The following is an 18,549-nucleotide window of genomic DNA, read 5'->3' on the forward strand; positions in this document are numbered from 1 at the left end:
AGCAAACACCCAAGGAGGCAAAACAACACCACAAAAAACGTTTGTGTGCACATTCTGCTGGTTTTCTCTTGTGACTAGGGAAGTGGGAGCCAAACCCAGTTCTAGGAGTTCAACACATTGAGCCCTCTCTCATGGTCCATGAGAAAGGGCGTGAAGGGCAGGGGAAGAAGTCTCAAAAAGCTCGCCTCCTCTGCAGATGATCCTCGCTGTTGGTCTGGGTGCGTAGATCGCGTGTCCTGATGTGCAGCTGCTTCCTCGGGCAGCGTGGAGGGTCGTGGACCGGGGTGCATAGCCCCAGCCACCAAAACTCCCATAATGCACCGTGTGAGTGCATGGTGCATTATGGGAATTCCCCCAACACCAGCTGGGAGCCCTGCAGTCTCCTAGCCCCGGCTGCAAGCAGACGATCAAAGAAATGGGGCTTAGGGAGTCCCTTAACCCCATTTAAGAGGGTGGCTGACTTGGTGGGCTTCCTGCCGAGGTGCTGCTGGGATCAGTTCTCATGAATGGGCATGGCCAGGCTTGGTTCTGTTAGCCCGGTTTTGCCTATGTGTGAGAATGGCAAAAAAACAGGATGCACGCCAAATGGACAGATTTGTAATAGAAAAAACACCGTGCAAGGTGGATGCTCAGAGACCATGAAAATGCTATTAATAGCAAAAAACGCTGCAAAATTGGCCAGAGTAGCACTGCTATAACTGCAAAAATAGCCAAGGAACTGAATGGAGGAAACTGCATGTGCAGAATTATGCATGTGCAGAATTATCTGCTAGATCGTTATTATTGATTCTAGTTTTCTAGACTTATGTTTGATACGGGTTTATTACCCTCATTTATAATATAGCATCTTGAATTTGGTTTAAGGATACATGTGTGTGAGAATGGCCTCATTGGTTGACATCCTGACTAACAGAGCACCAATGTAGTACTAAAGCTTCTGAAGAGTTCCAGGTTAATGCTGCATCATGGGGTGTGTGTGTGTTTGTGTGTGAATTTCAATCATTCCTCCTTCCCCTGGAAGCTCTCTGTGTCACCCCCCAAAAATATGCCTCTTGCCCCTGAGAACCAGCAGTGTAGCTGAGTTAGTTGAATTCCGCCCCCCCCACCATAAGCACTGGTGCTTCTCCTGTTGTACCAGCACTTTGGCTAGTTAGGATGTCAGCCAGTCCTTTTATTCCAGGAGAGAGGAATTTACACCGAATCTTCTGAGACCTTCACCCACCCAGATGCTGGGGTAGGAACTAGAACAGTCATGGGGAACACCTCTAGACATGAATACCCTTGGGATGTGGATACACTCTCAAGTCTTATTCCATACATAGTTCTTCTCATTAGGCTCCTGACATTGATGCTCTTATTTTCTCCCTATTTTTGCTGGAGCTCCATGTCTTTGCCTCCTCTTCCTGGTCTTTCTTCTTCCTCAGCCCTAATTAACTAACCTTTTCATATCAGCCCACAAGTGTACACACTGTTGAGTTCTGACAATTAAAGCTGTGTAGGGAGGGAGTCAGCCAGCCACCTGTCCAATTGTGGGGAGTTCCAAAGGATGGGAGCCACCACTGAAAAGGCCCTGTTCCATGCCATAAAGTGAGGAAATCACAGTGCATGGAGGGGTGGGTATGGGAAAAGGTATTTGGACTACAGTATTTGTACTCAAAAAATGTAGAGCTTTCAAGATCAACACCAGGATGTTGAATGGGGCCCAGAAGCGAATGGGTAGCCCATGCAGGTATGCCAGGCTGTGTAACATGGATTGAATACAACATAATGGAAGCCAACCACACACTGAGCAAGCCAGTACTTCACAGTCTAGCTAAATTATTTTCATCTTAATTAATATAAGCAACCAAATGGGTTGGCGCTGTAACAAGGTGGGAGCGATTCCAATAGGAAGTCAGAGCAACCTTGAAAAAGAATTGAGGGCAGTGAGCCATTGCAGCGGGGGCCTTAGGCTACTGGCGTCCATTGCTTTCTTTGTTCATTTGTAAACCTTTGCAAAAAATAACACACACTCACACGCACACATGGTTTTGTTGTTATTGTTGTCCGGCCATTCTTTTAATTAATTTAGCCTCTAGAATGAGCCTTTCATGTGAGCTGAAGGGATCTATTATTTTCCAAACATGGATTTTTCTCCGTAAATGATCCAACAGCATTGGTGCAGAGAAAAACAGTGTTTTTGTGAAAGTGATTTATTTATCATAGGCTTTTAAAAGGGGGTGTCTACATTTGCTCTAACGTACCGAGACCTTCCTTGTTCAGACATCAAACAGAACTTCAGATAAAACTGGGCTCTGCACAATGTGCTTGGGCTTCGGGATTGTGTGCTCTTTCCTCCCATCCCCGTGTGAATGTCAGCTTCCTATTTGGATTAAAATAATGTCATCTGAACCAGAGGTGCACCTAGGTAATTTGGAGACTAGGTAATTTGGAACCTTTTGCTCCTGCCCCCGACCCTCCCCCCGCCAAAGATAAGCTGCAATGCAGTATTTTATTACACCAGAACATGCTCAGGGAAAGCTTGATTTTTATTTTTATTTTTTTTTAGAAGAGATTCTAGATAAGATACTTCCCACTGATCTGCACACCACATTTTTCATGGACAGTCCTGCCACTTAAATTAGTTGAATGCACTACTTTTCATACCACAATATGCTCAAGGAAAGGTTGAAACATTTGTGGTGGGATTATTTTTTTAAAAAAATTGGGGCGTGTGATTTTTTTTTTTTTAGAAGAAATTCCAAACCAGACACTTCCCACTAACCTGAAGATGTTTGTGTATGGCCAGTCCAGGTGTTTGGAGCCCCAGAGCAAGTGGGGAGGAGCAGAGGAGATACGGTTAGCCAGTCCTCTTTGCCTAGCCCAGGCTGTCTGTCTGCCTCCCTGGTGAGGGTGCTGAGGACAGGGGCCACCTGCTAGTCATGGTCCGGGCTATCTTGTTTCCTCCCACCTCCCACCACAGAGCAGCATCCATGCTCCTCACAGGCCTGCCCCTCTGCCCAGCCACCCACCCCTGTGTGTGTGGGCACTGCTTCCCCAGCTTGTGAGCATTCCAAGGTCACTCCCACAAGGGCTTTTCCTGCCTCTTGGTTCTGGCAGAAATGAGGCTCCAGCATGTGGGACTGGGGCTGGCTGTATGGCGCATGGCTTCCCAGCAGCCACTGAGCTGGTGCCATTACCAGAAGCCAGGCAGAAGGCCCCCAAAGCAGCAGCAGCCCCTAAGCTCACGCTCTAAGCCTTCTGCTCTGCCACATCTCCAGCAAGTCTCTTCCTGATTGCTCCATCCTCTCAGCATAATTGTGCTCAGCCATCTGGTGCTTCACGGGCCAGCAGCGGGTGGCAGTGCAGCGTGGCGTGGCCACAGACAACATTTAAGGGAGGATTTGGGGGCTCCAAGGGGTGTGGGGGACTGGACTTCTGCCTGGAAGTCCGGTCCAAAGGGTGCCTCTGAATTGAACCAACCAGTCTCAGCATATTCTAACCTAAGAACCCAATATCTGAAACTCACTTCAATCCTTGTGTACAGATCTTGGGTTCTCTGAAGCAAGTTGGTTAGAATAAGCCAAGATGGGTTGGTTTGGGTGACACAACCAGCCTCTTTTTATTTTAACCTAAATAGGAAGTTGATCCTCACACAGGGATGGAAGCGGGGGAGCAGGCTCCAGAAGTCCAGGGACATCAGGCGGAGTCCAGCTTTATCCAAGGTTCCTTGTAACGTCGGCACCAGTCTTATGTATATAACTTCACAAAGATCTCTCCAAGGGGAAAAGTGCTAGTGGGACCAATTCAAAACTGCAGTGCAAAGAGACAGCACCCAACATTAGGCTCAAGAACAAGAGCTGGTACCCAAATTTGAGAATTGTCTCCCAACCTTTTTGGGCCTACTATTTGCTTGATAGTCTCCATTTTTTTTTAATCCCCAGTGTTAGGAAAACAGGCATATTGAGCTGTTCAGAATCGGCACTATATTGATGAATGTTTCAAATGTGAATGCTGCTTTTCGCCTTGCAGACCCCAAACAGCTAACAACCTTTGAAATATTTTTAAAAATATGATGAAAACATTAAAATAGCATGAACAAAAAATACAGGGGCAGCATCAGAACCAGCATCATCATGACAACTTCTCTGTCATGAATCTTGTCACCTATCAAGATCATCTGGAGAGGTCCAGTTATGGTTGCTGCTGGCTTGTTTGGTGGAGACTCTGTGGCTGCCCCAGGGCCCTGAAATACGCTTTCTCTTGAAATAAGAGCATCTCCTTCTCTGCTTGCTTTTAGGAAGAACCTCAAGATGTACCTGTTTTCTCAGGCTTTTAACTGAAATTCAATTTTTAAAAATGTTTTTCCCCTTTTGATATTGTTTTTTACTTGTTTTTTAATTTGTTCGGTGAATTTTAACTGTTTTATATTGTTTTACATTCCCTGTGTTTTAACTTTGTACACTGCCTAGAGATGTCTATATTGGACAGTACATAAATATGATTAATAATAATAATAATAATAATAATAATAATAATAATGACAAACCAGCATTAAATATTTTCCTGGCAAGCTGCATTCAGCTTGGTAGGTTATGTGTTGTGCTAAGGCTGGTTAGCACAACATTAAGCATGAACTTAGGACAACATTAAGCATGATAGTCATGCTCAAAACAAAACAAAACAAAACATGAGAACCAGACCTCTGTGTTCAAGAAAGCTTCAGGCTTTAGGGTGGTGCCACTATTGTGAAGATCTCTGCCCTAGATTTTTTGCCATTATTGCCATGGTTTCTAAGGGTCTTTCTGCACTTGTATAAGTCTGAATGTATGGCATAGGAAGTGTTTTTGTAAAACGAGACAACTAATGGCCAGGTATTTGGTTCTCATCATCATCTCCACATTATAAGAGTGGCTTCAGACATTTTGGGTGGAACACCTTATGCTTCCTGTTTGCCATGCTTCCCTAGCCCAATTCAGACATGATCCTGTACGAGTGTACAGATGTCTGTACACTCTCATATGTTTTTGTGTACCTGTGTTCATTTTAAAAGTAAACCTGGATACAGGCCCTTCAAATGGATGGTACAGATAGGACGCATACTTCTGTACCTAAATTCAACCTAAAATGTGAATGACTGTACCTGTGGGCCAATCTGTACCTGTGTGCACTGTACATTCTTGTGTGAGTGCTGAACATAATGTGTGAACGGGCCTCCTGTGTTTTCTGAAACAGACATTTTACATCCTCCTCCCATCAGGTATAAACTTCTTCTGTGAGCTGATGCATGTTTGCTTAGGAAACGTGGGCTGTTACCTCAAGAAAAGGGGGAAGTTTGACTCAGCACTGACCATGTATTGTGCCCTTAAGAAGAGCCCAGCACCCAGACTCTAACCAATCTCTCTCTGCCCTTGACTAGGACAGGGATTCTCACACTTGGGTCCCTGGGTGATGTCGTCCTTCCCAGCCACAATGGTCTTTGGTTGGAAATGATAGAATCTTTAGTCTAACATCTGTGTCCACCTCCAACCCACTCCCGTCCACCCTTTAAAAATCCCAGAGTTCCCTTTTGCTTGTAAAGGTGACTCTTCAACTGATTCCACTTTACAAACAGTAGAATCAGGGGCAAACTGGTTCAACCCGATTCAACCCCAGTTCTAAGCACAAACCAAACTGCTTGCTGGTACACAGACCGAGTGGCTCAGTTCAAATCCAGTTTGGATTCAAACTGAACTGCCCAGAATGGTTCTGTGCACACCCCTAGTATTTGGGATTATGCAGTTGGGCAGACTGGTGAAACACCAGGACTGGGTATGGATCATTCAAATTTCCTAAGATCGGAGGGATGCTGCACCATATCTGCCACCATTGGGAATTGCAGGAGAGAGGAGCCCCGATGTCCAGCCACCCCAGGAGAATGGGGTTGCCATTCTGGGTAAAAACAAGGATGGACCTTTTCAAACGGGCTTGCAGAGGGCATCCTTCTTCATGGCAGTCATAGCAACATAGGAGCATAGGAAGCTGCCATATACTAAGTCAGACCATTGGTCTACCTAGCTCAGTATTATCTTCACAGATTGGCAGCGGCTTCTCCAAGGTTGCAGGCAGGAATCTCTCTCAGCCCTATCTTGAGGGTGCCAGGGAGGGAACTTGGCACCTTCTGTGCTTCCCAGAGTGGCTCCATCCCCTGAGGGGAATATCTTACAGTGCTCACACATCAAGTCTCCCATTCAAAGGCAACCAGGGTGGATCCTACTTCGCTTGGGAGACAAGTCATGCTTGCTACCACAAGATCAGCTTTCCAGACACTAAGACAGGGAGAGCTGTTGCCAAGGTACCCATCCCCACAGCTTTCTTGTTTAGAGCAACCATACCGGTTGGCATCTGCCATCCAGCCCACATGCGTGTCTCCATGGCCTGACACTCTTGTGAGAGAACAGTCTGTGGGAGAAGAGATGTCGTCACATACTGTTAGCAGTTCTGCCCAACAACTCTGTCCCCACAGATGGTTTTTCCCATGAGTTGTGAAGGGGTATCCCCATGGCTTTACACTCTCATGAATGAGTGGTCTGCTCAGGAGCACTGTCCGTAGTCATCACAGATGTCGAATTGTTCCTTTCACTGGGGAAATGCTGATCCTGCTGCCCAGCCCTTCTCATGAGTAAGTCTAAGGATCACACACATTTTCCCTAAGGGAAGGGGCTGGGACCCCCTTCTCCAACATCATTGTAAAAACATTTTTTTTAAAAGTCCTTAGCCATTCAAGAATTTTTGGTTGGGGCTGCCTTTTAAACCTGACCCTGGGTATTGCCCTAATTGAGTTGCCCTGCTTATGTTGCCACCTTGAGTGCATGGGTGTGAACTCACATCTTTGTCACATCATTTTCAGAGAGCAAAGCACATGGTGCCCATCTTGCCATCCCATCTCCTTTCTCTCCTGATTGCCAGGAAGGGGGAGCAAGGGACAGAGTGGGAAGAGGGCAAGGCCCTGTGTGGCTTTGCCATTTGACAAGCTTTGAAGCTTGGGATGGGACATGGCAGCATCCCTGTTGCCGGGCAATTGCTTCGTTGGGTCAGAGATGGGGGTGGGTGGGGCAAGTGCTAGGAGAGGCGGTCAGCGAGAAGGGCTGCAGGCATGGAATGGGTGCAATCCTGGGCGGGTCTATGCCGCCGTCTCTATGATTACGGTTCCAGAAAGTGAACAAAACTGTGGTTATAGTACTGTTCAGGTTTGGACCTAATGCTGCCACTGAAAAGCCTCAGGTGTTAGCAGCGAAAATCACTAATACAGGTGAAACTCGGAAAATTAGAATATCGTGCAAAAGTCCATTAATTTCAGTAATGCAAATTAAAAGGTGAAACTGATATATGAGACAGACGCATTACATGCAAAGCGAGATAAGTCAAGCCTTAATTTGTTATAATTGTGATGATCATGGCGTACAGCTCATGAAAACCCCAAATCCGCAATCTCAGAAAATTAGAATATTACATGGAACCAAGAAGACAAGGATTGAAGAATAGAACAATATCGGACCTCTGAAAAGTATACAGTGTACTGTGCTTGATTGGCCAGCAAACTGGCCTGACCTGACCCCATAGAGAATCTATGGGGCATTGCCAAGAGAAGGATGAGAGACATGAGACCAAACAATGCAGAAGAGCTGAAGGCTGCTAATGAAGCATCCTGGTCTTCCATAACACCTCATCAGTGCCACAGGCTGATAGCATCCATGCCATGCCACATTGAGGCAGTAATTGCTGCAAAAGGGGCCCAAACCAAGTACTGAATACATATGCATGCTTATACTTTTCAGAGGTCCGATATTGTTCTATTCTTCAATCCTTGTCTTCTTGGTTCCATGTAATATTCTAATTTTCTGAGATTGTGGATTTGGGGTTTTCATGAGCTGTACGCCATGATCATCACAATTATAACAAATTAAGGCTTGACTTATCTCGCTTTGCATGTAATGCATCTGTCTCATATATCAGTTTCACCTTTTAATTTGCATTACTGAAATTAATGGACTTTTGCACGATATTCTAATTTTCCGAGTTTCACCTGTAAATGAAAGTTCAAATTGGAGTTCAGTGAGGCAGACCGCAGGTCGCTTTTGCTGTGAATCCAAGGTTGCACGCATTCAGACATAACGGAGTCCCAACCTCTGCCCTATTTAACTGCAGTTTCACATTATGTGTGAATGCAGCCAGTATCTAAGCATTGGCAATCAGAATCCAAAATCAGAAAGCGTAGTTTCTGTTCTAAACATAGGCATGGGAGGGGTGGATCTTCTCTTTTCCTTCCATCCAAAGGCTGTTACAACCTAATGTGTGAGATTATCCAGACCAGATCAAAGGAAAACAGCCGTGTCTGGGGGAAGTTCTGGAAATCTAAACAAAGGGTTCCGCTTTCTCATTTTCTCAGTGATCAGATATATAAAAAGCCCTTATCCTTTTCCTTAGCAGAACGGTTACATATTAGTGTGACAAAATCTAGGGCAAAGGTCTTTGCAGAAACAAAGCAAAACAAAACCTGGCTTATCTTCCTGTTGGCTTGCGAAGTTCAGAGTCCAGCTTCTTCCTTCCAAACAACTCTTTTGAGTCTTTTATTGTTCCTGTGTGATTAGTAGCTAGTTTTGTCAGATTTTTTTAAAAAAACAATGTTAATCCCACAATATTTTATGACAAAAGCCCTGTTCACTTGCTCCAGAGAATGTGTTCAGAGAATGCATGAGAAAGAAGATATATGGTGTGCTCTGGCCCCACCCCACCCCCCCACCCACCGCCACCCCCACCGCCACCGCCACCCCCACACCAACTTAGTTAACTTAGTTAACAAAACAGCAGCCCTGTCCACACAGTACATTCAGTGCATATATAGTTTAGTCCTGTTCACACATTATGATCAACACAGTGCAATCTGTTCACAGTGACTGACATACTGCACAGTGTCTTGTGTGTGTTTTAACACAAGTTGCATGCAGTGGTGAGAAAATGCTATTGCTTAAACACCAGACTTGCACAAACACAGTTACACAGTGGCATGGCCGTTATTTCCAACAGCTGTATTGTTGTGCAGCTGTGTTCAAAAATGCATACAGGACATTGCACAGTATGTTAGCCAGTGTACGCATATGCAGATATGTACAATATGTACGTGCTTGCCTGATTCAGATATTATGCTGTATGAGTGTACAAATATCTGTACACTCATACACCTGTTTCTGTGAATGTGTTCATTTTACACTGTTTGTGCCTGTGTTCATTTTAACAGTGAACCGGGGTACAGAACCTTCAAATGCATGATAGCGATAGGAAGTGTGCCTTTGTACCTGCATTCAGCATAACATGTGAGTCACTGTACTTGGGGGCAGATCTGTACCTGTGTACCCTGTATACCCATTGTACAAGTGTTGAACATAATGTGTGAATGGGCCTAAAGTCTTTCATGCATGATGTTCAATGTGTGTACAGTAGTATACTTCCAATCTATGCCATACATTGTAAACTGCCCTGAGCCTTTTGGAAGGGTGGTATAAATTTTTTTAATAATAAATAATACATTTGAAGGGGCCATTTAAAGTGAACTCATGTACAGTCATTCACACAAAACATGTACATGCACATAGAGTGTAATGTCTGAATATGGCTAGAGTCAGGAGGCATTCTTCCTTATGTATTTCCCCACAACCCATATATTTGTGTGAAGCAAAGATATCTGATTGAACTTATCCTTATCCTTTGAGTTGAGAAACATGTTGCATCTTTATTGGCTGAGGGCCAGAGAACACACGGCGGTTGTTATGGAGTTGGTGTTCCAAATGGCTTCCCTGAACCCCCTCATCCCCATTTTGACTGCAATATTTACAGGTACTCCTGACTCAACACGGGTGTGTCAAAGAGCCTTGATGCCCTCCTTGTGGCACTGGACGGACGGAGCAGAATAATAGAGATCCACATGACGGCACTGATGTACACAGTGACTATTTTGGAGACGTTGCGACTTGGAGGGAGGATATGCTTCTCCGACAGCAGGGACCTGACCTGGAAAAGAACATAGGAAGAAACTGATAATTCAAAGGTTAAGAAACAGATAAGCCTCTCCCAAGGGAGGAATTTGAACAGTAAGTAATGTGGGCTGGGGTGAGAGCCAAAAGGTCCGAGGGTAAAACAAGCATTTTGCCATCACTCAACTCTGTTTCTTATCAGCAGGAAGGACTATTTCATCACCCCAGTTTCCTGCGGGCAGGCAGAGGCCTGAAACACTGGAGTCGGTGGGTCTCTGAAGGTTGAACGGCATGATACTTTGGAAATTCATGTTCACAAATCTATTGCCTGCTTTACCCACGCAGGAAAATGAGGTGGTAAATGTTGTAATATACAAAGCTTGAGTAACTAGAGCCCTATTCAGACTTCGCAGCAAACCTTCAAAAATATCCCTCCCCTTAAACCTGGTTTTTCCAGTCATGAGAGGCCCTGGCATGGCTCCGCACTGTGGTGACTCACGAGGAGACCCCCAACTGGGAGGCTCCAACAAGTCTCCTGGTCTCTGCGGTCTTGGATGGGACATCATGGGACTTCAGGGGGCCGGGCAGCCCCTGATCCCCACCGTACCTACTGGCTCTGTGACGGAGCTGGTAGTTGTGTGGGTGGCCGATCCGGCTGCCCAGAGATGGCTCCCTGCTCGTGGGCTAAGCTCGCTCTCCCCGCAAACCACCTCGAGGCACTTCACTTTGCTCATGTGAAGCACCTTATTATGTTGTAACTGCTTTCAGACATCTGTACACAGCTACATGTGTTTGTGTGAATGACTGAACCTGCATTCATTTTATAAGTCAACCTGGGTACAGGCCCTCTGAAAAGCAGGATACAGATGGGAAGTGTCCTCCTGGACCTGAATTCAATATCGCATATTACACCAATCGTAAAGGCTCTGCACTGGTTGCCAGTCTATTCCAAGTGACAATCCAAGGTGCTGGGATTTTCTGCTACAGGCTGAAGATATCCACTTAACTAGGTTGGCCAGGAGGACTCTACTCTGTGTGCCAATGCCTGCTGAATCTTGTTTGTTGAGCATGTGGGACAGGGCCTTCTCAGTGATTGCCCCCACCCCCAGGTAGTGAGATCCACATGTCCCCCTCACTGCCAGTCTTTTGGAGGCAACTTAAGATTGCCCTTTTCACTGAGACCTTTGGCCAGGAAGCTAGGGGTGACCTCTGACTTTGTTGGTTTTTAGTTGTATTTTTTAAAAAATCAGCTTCCCTTGGTTATTTTAATTATCTGTTTATTAACTGGTTGTTCACTTCTTTGGGGGTCTTGGGATGAAAGGCAGTATACAAATGCAAACAGCAAACCCAAACAAACCAACATCTACTGATTCTCCCCTGCAAATGCCTCCCACTACCAGCTGCAATCACGACAGGTGCCTTCTTCTCCCCTGAGGGTCCCATCTTCCACTTGGCCTCTTCCGCTCTGTATCACTCCCTTGGCTTCCTGACTTTGCCCCTTATGTGGAGGTCCTTGGTGCGTGCAGAAGCTCCAGCTGACCTATAGCAGAACTGCACAACTTTGGTCCGCCAGCTGTTGCTGGACTACAACTCTCATCATCCCTGACTACTGGACACTGTGACTGGAGATGCTGGGAGTTGCAATCCAACATGAACTGGAGGGCTGAAGTTTTGCATCTCTGACCTACAGCCGTATAGCAGCTCATACCTATAAAAGTGGATCTACAATGAGGCTGAGGTGGAAATAGCAGTGCTGGCCAGATGCTGAATTGGGTGTTGTCCTATCATGTTATTTGCAGGAAATCTGATCATCATTTGTGTTGGAGAGTGAGAAGGGCGGGGGGAGGGAGATAAATAAATATTTACTTCTCAGGGTCCCCTCGGCTTTGGAACACCCTCCCAGAAGAGCTTTGCCATCCTCCTTCTCTCAGTGTTTTAAAGAAACAACTGAAGACACATCTTTTTAGAGGGGCTTTTAAATATTGTATCCACTGCTTATATCTGGTAGGTAGGTTTTTTAGCTTTTTATTTATAACTTAATTTGTAACTTTAAAGATGTGTGACTTTTAAATGTGGGTTTAGCCTGGTCTTTGAACTTCTATATTGTATCTATTTTATTAACGTTGGAAGCCGCCACGAACAGTACTGTACTGGAGGGGGCTGGGCATAGACATTTCAAATCAATCAATCAGCATCAAAGACAAACACCCATCTTTCATTTTTGCCTTCCAAGAGAAATTAATCAGCATAACATATCTGGAATCAGCACAACAAACATACCTGCCACCCAAGCTGCACAGCTCTCTGAAAAATCTATTGGACCCCAGCTTATTTATAAAAGCTTTCACCTGCTGTTTATATTTTCTTCTGCAGAGAAATTAAATTCCAATGAAGGGAATAAATGGAAACAGCAGATTTTCCTGGAGGGGTGTCCCCACTGCTGAAACTCCCTTAGCAACTGGAGAAATTGGAAGACATTTGTCTGTAAAACATATGAGTCAACTGCTGCTTTGCCTTCTGCACAGGATAGATGGTGGATGTTCTTTCCCAGGTGGCTGGAAAACATAAGCAAGCCTCGCTAGCCTGGAAATATTTACTGCTCTTCTGCCCAAGCAAAGGGCCAAGGTGCTTCATGTCTGCATGCATAAATCAGTGAACTTGGCCAAGTGATCATGGAGAAAGTAGAGCAGCCAGGACTGAGGCAGACTGAATGTGTGGGAGCCAGCACGGTGTAGGATCGGGGAGACCGGAGTTCAAATCCCCATTCAGCCATGAAATTCACTGGGTGACTGGGCCAGCCACTTATCTCTCAGCCTAACCTACCTCACAGGCTTGCTGTGAGGATAAACATAACCATGTTCACAGCTCTAGGCTCCTTGAGCAGGACATAAATGTAGTAAATAAATAAGCACAATATATGGCCATGACTAGGGCCAAATCGGTACATATAGTATCAGAAGGGTGCGAGGGGAAGCTCACCCCAACCAGTAACTCACCCCTGTGTCTCTCCCTCTCCCCACTCTCCCTCTTCCCCCCCTCTATCTATCTATCTATCTATCTATCTATCTATCTATCTATCTATCTATCTATCTACACATTCAGGACAGGTGTTAATCTGAAATATACCATAATTTGTTTTTCAGAAATCAAGTGCATGGGACAAAGGTTGCCTCCCAAAATGCTCCCCATGCCCACCCAATCTCCCCACAGCCTTTTGCCCCAGTAATTTTTATCCCATCCATGCTCATGTCTGGTATTAGAAGATGGATGAGAGAAAAGGAGGCAAACACTGAGGGGAGATGAGTCATGATTTCCAGATTCAGACACACACCTAAACAGTAGGATTCTCTGCTCATCTCCCACCTTGGTTCAGCTCCTTGTGAGCACTGTATATTTGGCTACGTGTGGCCGCCATTTTGAAAGCTGTGCCTGCTCATGACAACTTCCGTGAATGAAGGGGGAAAATTGTGGCAGAAGTTATTATGGTGAAGGGTGTCGCTGGGACTCAACCCCTAAACCTGCCTTGGGAGCAATTTCAAGAGTTTGGATACTGTGTGGCTGCACAGTTTCCCATGTCAGCAGACACCAAAATATTTCTACTGAGTAAGAGGGCTCAAGGGGACAAGAAAGAGGAGAGGGGTTGGGAAAGATCCAGGTAGATGATGCAATCTGGCACACCACAGTCATTGACAGCCAGTGTGATGCAATAGTTAGAGTCAGTGTTCCCTCTAACAGGGATTCCCAGATGTTGTTTGTTTGTTTGTTTGTTTGTTTGTTTATTAACACATTTTTATACCGTCCAAAATGCAAATTCTCTGGGTGGTTTACAAGACAATAAAAACAACCAATAAAAAGATCAACACATTCCAACAATTAAAATTTAAAATGTTAAAAACTATTAAAACACAATTAAAATGCAATTAAAACAATATCTAATTAAAGGCCTGGGTGAACAGATGCATCTTTAAAGACTTTTAAAAAGCTGTCAGAGATGGGGAGGTTCTTATTTCATGAGGGAACACATTCCAAAGCCTCAGGGCAGCAATGGAGAAGGCCCGTCCCCGAGTAGCAACCAGACGAGCCGGTGGCAACTGCAGACGAACCTCTCCAGATGATCTCAATGGGTGCTGTGGTTCATAGCAAAGAAGACGTTCTCTTAATTACCCACAGCCCAAGCTGTTTAGAGCTTTATAGGTTATAACCAAAACCTTGTACTTTGCCCGGAAACTTATCGGCAACCAGTGTAGATCTTTTAAGATAGGAGTGATATGGTCTCTCCAAGATGACCCAGAGACCAACCTGGCTGCCACATTCTGAACTAACTGCAGTTTCTGGACTACGTACAAAGGCAGCCCCACATAGAGCGCATTGCAGTAGTCCAGTCTGGAGGAGACCAGCAGATGTACTACTGTTCTGAGGTCATTTATCTCAAGAAATGGATGCAGCTGGCGTATCAGCTGAAGCTGATAAAAGGCACCTCTGGCCACTGCCTCAACCTGGAACACCAGGGAGAGTTTTGTGTCCAGAAGCACCCTCAGACTGCGTACCTGTTCCTTCTGAGGAAGTGTGACCCCACCCAGAACTGGCAGATCAAAGTCATCTCCTGAGATCCGACCTCACACAATAAGTACCTCTGTCTTATCTGGAGCCTCAGCCTTTTACTTCTCATCCGGTCCATCACTGCCTCCAGGCAGGCATTTAGGGAGGTTATGCCTTCTCCTGGTGATGTTGACATGGAGAAAAAGGTTTAGGTGTCATCAGCATACTGCTAACACCCTGCATCAAATCTCCTGATGATCTCTCCCAGCAGTTTCATGTAGATGTTAAACAACATCGGAGACAATATGGAGCCCTTTGGGACACCATACCTAACTTCAGTTTTTGAAGAACAACAGTCCCCAAGGGACACCATCCGGAATCTTCCCAAGAGGTAAGAGTGGAACCACTGCAAAGCAGTGCCTCTCTCTCTCAACCCCCTCAGACACTGCAGAAGGATACTATGCTCGATAGTATTGAAAGCCACTGAGAGGTCCAAAAGGACCAACAGAGTCACACTTCCTCTGTCAATTCCCAATTGCAGATCTTCCATCAGGCTGATGAAGGCAGTCTCCATCCCATAGCCCACCTGAAAGCTGGTCTGAAACGGGTCTAGATAATCAGTTTCATCCAGGACTGCCTGGAGTTGGGAGGCCACCACCCTCTCTATTACCTTGCTCAGCCACGGAAGGTTGGAGACAGGCCTATAGTTGCTCAACTCTGAGGAATCCAAGGCAGGCTTCTTCAGAAGTGGTCTAATAATTGCCTCCTTAAGGCAAGGAGGCATCCTGCCCTGCCTCAGAGAAGCATTTATGATCTCTACTAGGCCTTATACAACAACTTCCCTGCCAGATAGTATTAGCCATGTCGGGCAGGGGTCAAGAGAACAGGTGGTAGGCCGCATCGCTCCAAGCAGCTTGTCCACATCCTCACGAGTCACAAACTGAAACTGATCCAGCCTAACCATATAAAAGGAGTCTCTGGACACCTCCGATTCAGACACTGCAGTAATTGTGGGGTTTAAATCCAAGTCAGCCCAAATATGAGAGATATCCACACAAAAAATCATTAAACGCATCACAGCGGGTAATAGATGGTTCCAAATTCTGATTCAAGGGAGGAGGGGCACTCACTAGTCCTCTCACAACCCTGAACAACTCCACCAGATGTGAACTTGTGGATGCAATACGGGCTGAAAAGAATCGCTTCTTTGCCACCCATATTGCCAGAGCATAGATCTTCAAATGTGCTCTATGTGCTCCAGATGGTTAAGTTGTTGACTACAACTCCCATAATCCCCAAGCAAAAGCCATTGCAGCCAGGGATTCTAGGAGTTGTAGTCAACAACATCTGGGAATCCCTGTTGGAGAGAACACTGGTTAGAGTATTGGATTAGGATCAAGGGGACCCGAGTTCAAATCCCCATTTGAACTGCTACAAGTAAGAAAGGTGGGGAAATGTTGCTGACCACGTAAATGGCCATCATGCATGCATGGAGGCCATGTGTGTGCTGGTGTCATGGGCAGGCTGCTGCGGGAGAGTGCCGCTGGTGTGTGCTGATAGCTGGGGGGAACGTCACAAGTACAAAAGTGGCGTCGAGTGGAGGAGGAGCAGGTATGGACCTGCTCTCCTCTGCATTAAAGGGGTTGGGTAAGGCCTCAATTTTAAAGGGATTGTGCTACAATTCGGAAGCCGAATCATGTTTCAAGCACATTCCTAGTTGGGAACAGGCAGGGTGTGCTCTGGCATGGGCATCATACGTACCCATCCACATCCAGTTCCCTTGTCCTCCGCCTGACATTCTCCTGAGAGTCTCCACCTGACTTTATATTTTGGATATGGAAATTAGGAAAACATCAGGTGGAACTGGATTTGGGCAGGTCTGCATGGCCTGCGTACACTTCCACTGTCAGACATTTCCCAGACATTTCCCCACCTTCCTTATTTGTGGTGGATTGCGTGAAACTGCCTCTCTGTCTCCACTGACCACATTAGCTCAATTTGGATCATCAACGTGTTTGTTGTTATTTTGCTAATCATGTCCTGTTAATATTTAATTCCTTCTCTTGCCAGCTCCAACTCTGCCTATTTGTTCTTCCCCCCACTGCCCCAGAAAAGCTTCTTAATAGCTGCTGAACAGAACACATTTCTCTCTTTCTCCTGTTCTGTGTGCTCTACTAGTAGGAAATGCCCAGTCACAATGTACTGGAGGTGATAATGATGATATACAGTTATACCGCTAGGATTCTTAAGTGGTGTCTCACAGAGAGAAAGAAAATTGACCTGATTTGGAAGCAAGAGAGTTAGTTTGCTTTGTGTGCTGTCTCCCTCCGCCCATGTCTCTTCCAGCCGTGATTCAAATAATGAGCAAATTGTCATTTCCGTATACGGCATATAATGCACTGACTTGAATGATAGCCAATGCATTTGCATGTCCAGCCAGAGAGAACAATTTAGACCACGGATTGATCATTTAGGGGAGGAAAGAAAAATAAACCAAGGAAGAGGAATAGAAAGAATCCGCTTAATTGTTAATGAGCTCAAGGCGCACCGTGTGTTTCTGTAGGGATAAATATTTTGAGCAATCGAAAGAGCAGCATTATGTCATAAATAGTAGCTAATGAGAGTTAAATTTAGAAATGGGCTCGTTTTTCTCTATTGCAGGTTTAGAGCGATATACAATGATTGCCTTTTCAGCCTGAAGGAGCGGAAAGCTCTCAGGCCTGGGTTCCCCACCTAGCGAGGGCTTGATGTCACAGAATCTGTTAAAAGGGTCCTTGGCGCTGTGTATTTTTGTGCAATTATTTACAAGCGGTGTGCTGGGAACGCTAGTCACGGCAAGAGAAGCTGAAGCGTGCTTTGAAAACTGAGACCACTACGTTGGATTCATGGGGATGGGACCCCAGCTTAGTGGTAGAGTAGGCGCATTGCAAGCAGAAGGTCCCAGGAGATGGCAGCATCTCCAGGTAAGGCTGAGAGAGACTCCTGCCTGAAACCTTGGAGAGTCGCTGCCATTCAGTGTAGCCAGTACTGAACTAGATGGACCAATGGTCTGACTCGGTATGAAGCAACTTCTTATGTTGCTCTGCATTACTCTATGATTCAAAGAACAGGGAGACCACACTGGTCCCCTCTCTCACTGCCCATACATGAGCACTATCTTGAAGGAGGGAGGAAAGATGGAGGCACTGGAGTTTCTTGATGCAGTCCGTGCAGCAGTTGACATGTGTGTGGAGGGAATTCCAGAAGCATCCTCATTGTCCAGAAAGCACAGACGCATCCCTGACTGACAGGACAAAGGGGAAGGTAGGGTGTCAGGGAGCCAGGGTTGTGTAGTGGTTAGAGTGTCAGACTAGGGTGTGGGAGACCCGGGTTCAGATCTCCACTCAGCTATGAAACTCACTGAGTGATCTCGAACCACTTACTCTCTCTCAACCCAGCCTACCTCACAGGGTTGTTGCGAGGATAAAATGTGCAGTGTAGGGTTGGGATGTACGCTAACTTGATAGAAGTGTAATGGAAAACAAATATTGCCTAGGTTATCCTGCAGTTAAGGAGAATGTGTGGCCATTCTTCTACCATAGCTCAGTGGAAGAGCATCTGCTTTGAAAGCAGAAGGTCCCAGGTTAAATCCCTGGTAGAGCTGAGAGAAAACCTCTGTTTGAAACCCTGGAGAGCTTCTGACAGTCAGTGTAGACCTGGCCTGCTCAACCTAGGCCCTCCAGCTGTTTTTGGACTACAACTCCCATGATCCCCAGCCACAGTGGCCAATAGCCAGGGATTATGGGAGTTGTAGGCCAACATCTGCAGGAGGGCTGAGGTTGAGCAGCCATGGCGTAGACATTTCTGAACTAGATGTTGCAATGGTCAAGATAAGGCAGCTTCCTATGTAACATATGATTGGCAAAATTAAAGAAAATCTCTAAATCTGTGGATAATGTCACAGAAAGGTTCCACTCCTACCCTACTGTATACTTATTTATTAGACCCATGTGCATGCAGAGAGCCCCTTTGCATACATCTG

General features: G+C 45.7%; 1 non-coding gene across 1 annotated transcript; it reads left to right on the forward strand.

Annotated features, from left to right (window-relative positions):
- The first annotated feature begins 18,099 nt into the window (after window positions 1–18,099).
- TRNAS-UGA (transfer RNA serine (anticodon UGA)) lies at window positions 18,100–18,177 on the forward strand. The gene has a single exon. It is a non-coding gene; the product is annotated as a tRNA-Ser (tRNA).
- The last annotated feature ends 372 nt before the right edge of the window (window positions 18,178–18,549 follow it).

Source organism: Hemicordylus capensis, chromosome 3 (assembly GCF_027244095.1).
Source record: "Hemicordylus capensis ecotype Gifberg chromosome 3, rHemCap1.1.pri, whole genome shotgun sequence".
Taxonomy (NCBI): domain Eukaryota; kingdom Metazoa; phylum Chordata; class Lepidosauria; order Squamata; family Cordylidae; genus Hemicordylus; species Hemicordylus capensis.